This window comes from Vanellus vanellus, assembly GCF_965231255.1.
Source record: "Vanellus vanellus genome assembly, chromosome: 4".
Classification (NCBI taxonomy): Eukaryota; Metazoa; Chordata; class Aves; order Charadriiformes; family Charadriidae; genus Vanellus; species Vanellus vanellus.
Window position 1 is genome coordinate 57,674,676 of NC_138909.1, and position 4,909 is coordinate 57,679,584.

A 4,909-nucleotide genomic window follows, 5' to 3' on the forward strand; every position below is an offset into this window, starting at 1 on the left:
CATTAAAACAGACCCAGGTTTCTCCTCTCACTCATCCTCCCTGTGATCCCCTTGGCTGTGTACCACGTGCTGCAGAGGGACATGGCTCCCACAGGGAGAAGAGGGACAATCCTTCAGACCTCAGCAGGGAAATGGGACACTGCCCTGAGAGATGGGTACATTGGCTTTGAAGTCTTCAGGAGAGCATGGAGGGAAACCCTGTTTGCTCTGAGCTAGGCTGCTGCCTCCTGTTCCAGCTGTATTTTCTTTTGAGAGTGATGCCGACTGCCCTGCCTGATGCTGAATTCGGCACTTCCCAGGGACTGAGTGCAGGCTGAGCACCTCCACACCCTCACTTTCAGCTGAGCTTCCTTGGGAGGGAGTTATGTAGCTGCTTACTTTCTGGCTTTCGGGAGGTATTGTTATGCCGCTAGGAAACTGTGAAGTCCAACACAGGGGCACCAACTTGTTCTAGATGGCAGAGAGCATGCCAAATTGCTCTCTGAGATTTAGACACCTGTAGTTTACCTGTGCTCCGGGACAAGCAGAATCCAAGTGGCCAACTGGTCTCTCACAGTGCTGAAACCCTGCCGCTGGGAGAGACGCAATAATTCCCTTTTTGTCCTGTCCTCCTTATGAAAATATGTATGAATACCCCAGTCCCCCTGGGCTGGGCTGTGGATGCGTTAAGCACTCTGCAAGTTCTCCTTATGAGTTGCCAGTGAAGTAGACGGTTCGCAAATGTTTATGTTCCTGCACTTATTTTGCCCTTATGAAATAAATGCTGCTGCCAGGCACAGTACAATGCACCCACTGTCTTCTGCAGCGTTCTTGCTGTAAACGGCATCTTTAGGGGTGTGTTTCTATCTCTTCACCTCCCTGCCCCCCCCACCACCACCACCACCTGTGCTTTGGCAGCTTCTACAAGGCAGATGTTGTGATCGCCCACAAGATATTCACTTCAGCTCTGCTGCATCCTAGGCTGGCTATTTTTCCTTCGCGTTTTTTTTTCCCCCAGAGTCGTTTCTCCGAGAGATCGCTCTCCCCTCTGGCTGTGCTTGGCTGTTGTACGTTCTGCTCTTCTCCTGGAAGTACTTCTACTCTGGATGCTACCACACTATGGTAGGAACATTACAAAAGGTGCAACTATTTTGACAGGCCTTTCTTCCTGGTGCACGTTCGGGATGCACACTGCTGATGACTGGGTCTTTTGTTCATATACACAATATGTGAAGTAGACAAATGCTTGCTTTCTGTTTACACAGGAGAAAAAGAACATGAACAAGCCTTAGTAATCCCTTATTTCTTACTTGCAATTAGACTTTAAAATAAAAGATCCTATTCATATCAACAAAGAGTTTTGTGAAAGGCCAAGTGCCACTCTTTTCTTGGTGGCATTGTCACCTGAGAGTTCAGTCTGCCACAGCTTTCTAACCGTCCCTCCCTTGCAACCTCTATTTTGCCACTGCAACCATTAGCAAAGTAGCAGCTCTAAATCTCATCAGGTAGATTGAGGTTTAAAAATGCCATAAAATGTTTTGTGACACATAGCCAAGAGGGCCCTCTGTCATATATGGGGAGAAACGAGGAATGGGGATAATGAGGAGCAGATAAGCCAGCACCACCTCTAAACGCCTCAAAATGTGAAGCCACATGGCCAGGCACAACACAAGTATTTCACAGGTTCATCGGGTGCTCGTTACCTGCCTGAACATGCACATACCTGTGTAAACGGTGGTGCTGCTGCCACTGTGTTTATATTCAGGGCAAACCCTCACGGAGGATGCAGGGAGCTCTGTCTGAAGGGAGCAGCCGGTAGAGGTAAGGGTTAATCATAGCTGGAACGGGGAAGAGCTGTATTGCTTTCTGCTAGATCATCCAAAATAGTGCCCCTTCTGGGTTCCCCCCGCCTCTTCGTGCAAGGATTGCTTTACTGTTTTTTGAATGTGAGCTAACTCTGCTTATCAGTACCCAAAAAGCAAGTCCCTGCAGGGTCCCCACTGACAAATGCTGCCAGGCAGTCATGCCCTTTCCTCCGCTCTGAAAGCGGTAATTAGAGAGATGCAATTTTCCAGTAGTGCTTGACAGCCTACATCAAAGGCACAGAAACTGTTTCTGGACATTGAAAAGATAAAATTCTAATACTAACTGATGCCTCCTTCAGTTTTTATTGCAGTTCAATGTAAACAGATGCTGCTGGTTTTGAAAGTGTATGTTCAGATCTGTCAGAGTATATATATTGCGGTGGTGGTATCTACTGTAGTAAATGCTGATATTTACCATCACGTGTATATACTTGATTCAATCATCTCTATGACATTAGCTGTATGTGCGCTTACACATTTACAGATGTCTGTCTTTACATATGCATGCGCACAAATACAAACACATGCATATAAATTAAATGGAAACTGTAACCCAATCTTAAACAAGGTTTGAAATGAATCATAATACATGCACACGCTTACAAACATCGGGCTATATTTAACTTTCACATAAGCAGTGTAGAACTATTATCTTCTGTGGAGCTCTAGAGTTTATGAGTCAGTCCCAAAGCCTGTTAGTTAGCCGGTGGAAAGACGCCACTGACTTTATTGGGCTTTGGACCAGACCCGAAGCCAATGGTTAATTGTCTCATATAATATAACTTTCCCTTCCAGCAAACTTAAGATAAACTTAGATTCCAATTCCAATAACTCTCTATAATTTTTTCCACACAAATTCCTTATGGAATGGAAATGCTCATTCTTGTTCTGGGCATTTTTCAATGCTTTCGCATTTCTTTGTTTTGAAAATCGATTCAGTCATGTTAAACATTATGCAAGCTTGAAAAAGATCACAGTCTCCAGCTATCCAAAGTGAAATTCTCATACATACACAGCTCAGAAGTAAATGTCGTTAGAAACTTCAAACTTGGCTGGTATTAAAGCCGTCTTTGAGGAAGGGAAAACAACTCACATTTGAAGAAATTCAGCCTGTTGTTTTAGAAAGGAAGAATAGTTTAGGATTACATGTCCATCTCAGCTTTCTCATTTTATTATATGCCCTGTACAACTTTCTATTTTCTTTCCAGTTTTTTTGACTTGGATTGATTTTGAATACGTATTTTGAAAGATGCAATTATTTAGAAGGAAACTAACATGCCTGCACCAAGCTTCTTGAATTAAAGAGAGAGCTGTCTGAAGATCTGCATTTGAACTCCAAGCTAGTAAGGCTGTTAAGTTCATCCTAATTCAGGTATCATAGCTGACAGAAATGCAGTTAAAGACATTTCATTTTTAGAAAATGACTCTTGAAGAGTCTTTTGACTAAAGATGCTGCCAGTCCTCATTGGAATAATATCTAAACAAAAAATCTGAGTTAAAAGCTTGTCTAAGCTTTCTGAATGTAGATATTGGATACGCGGTTAATACTTAGGCTGTCTGTAAAAAGGATGTGGCTGGAGTTTCTTAGCTGTGCTAATCACTAAAGAAAGCTTGGCTTACTATTTTTATTACATTTGGATTACTGTTTTTATCAATACAGTTATCTGATACAATCACCGTCGCGGAGACATCATGCTGCCTTCTGGCGCTACAGGCTCTCAGCTGCCGGGGGTCTCACGGAGTACTCGAGTTTGGGTTCCCGGCTAAGGGGCAACCAGGAACATCTCTGTTCAGTAGCCTACAGTCTCTGCATAGTCAGGTAGGTGCTTCCCGAGGTGGCAATTAATTCAAGGCAATTAAAGTGTTAAAGCATTTTGAAAACCACTGACTCCTGTTTCTCTGTCTATTCCAGTCCCTCGGTACTTTGCAACCTTGTTTTTTGTTTTATAAATAGAATTTAGTGTGTATTGTTTATGTAGCCTCCTACCCAAAGAGAAGATTGACAATGCCACAGAAAGAAAAATCTTTGGTCAGACTGACAACATCTACGACATCCCACTGTCTCTTCTTGTGGTCTACCACGGACGCGGCTTTCGCAGTAAGTCCAAAGCTCCTTACGAGGTTTTGAAAAGCACTTACGGCTTTTAGTGAGTAGAGTGTGAGGACCAGATGCTCCCCAGGACTAATGCACACAAGCTTGACATAATGTGAGGGCAGGTCTCAGAGCCCCAGAAAAATCTCTTCCAGTCCTTTGCTGATGTAAATGGGGACAGGTCCAGTGGCTTACATCTAAATGCATTTACAGTGTGAGACGGTCACCCCTAGAGTTTTAAAGTACCCCATCCTTACTTCTGTATTTGTGTTAGCTGATATTTGCATAATAATGCCCAATGCACACAAAACATCACATCAAAAGAAAGTTGTTCCTTCCCTCTAGCTTGTCTTTTGGAAATAATTCTGAGAGAGAATAATTCCTGAGAGCTTCCCCGCATCACTTGGAGTCTTCCAGTTGACATAATACCTTCATCCTTTGCTACCAGACCTCTTTCCCTCCCACTGCCGCTTCCTTTCTCTCTGGCATGAGAAGGGAGCCTGAGTCATAGCGAAACCTCTGAATAGTGCCTGCACTGGGAGCTCTTTCTCTTTCTACCCCTACAAGGGGGCAGCAGCAGTGGTGGTCAGAGGGTCTTGAATGTGTTTGTTGTTGTATGGTACCTTTTTCTCCAATGTACACTGAGTCCCACCCTGCCTGTTGCTGTGTGTCCGATACAAAACACCTATGACAAAAGCATTGCTCAATTAGCCCGAAAGAACATTCAGTTTGGGCTGCATCTTTTTATGCCCGAGTCCCTGGATCTCAGTCCTGCCCAGCACTGACCACCCCGACCCTACTGCCCTGTTGTCTGCCCCAGCTTCGATAGGAGTGGGCCATAGACACAAAATCACTCCAATTTTCAGCATTGTTCCTACAAAACTCCCTCCCATGGTTTGTCTTACACTAGCAAGGCCCGAGTCTGTACTACTTAACTGAGTAGTTTTGATTGTTGTGTAACCCTATGAAAGAG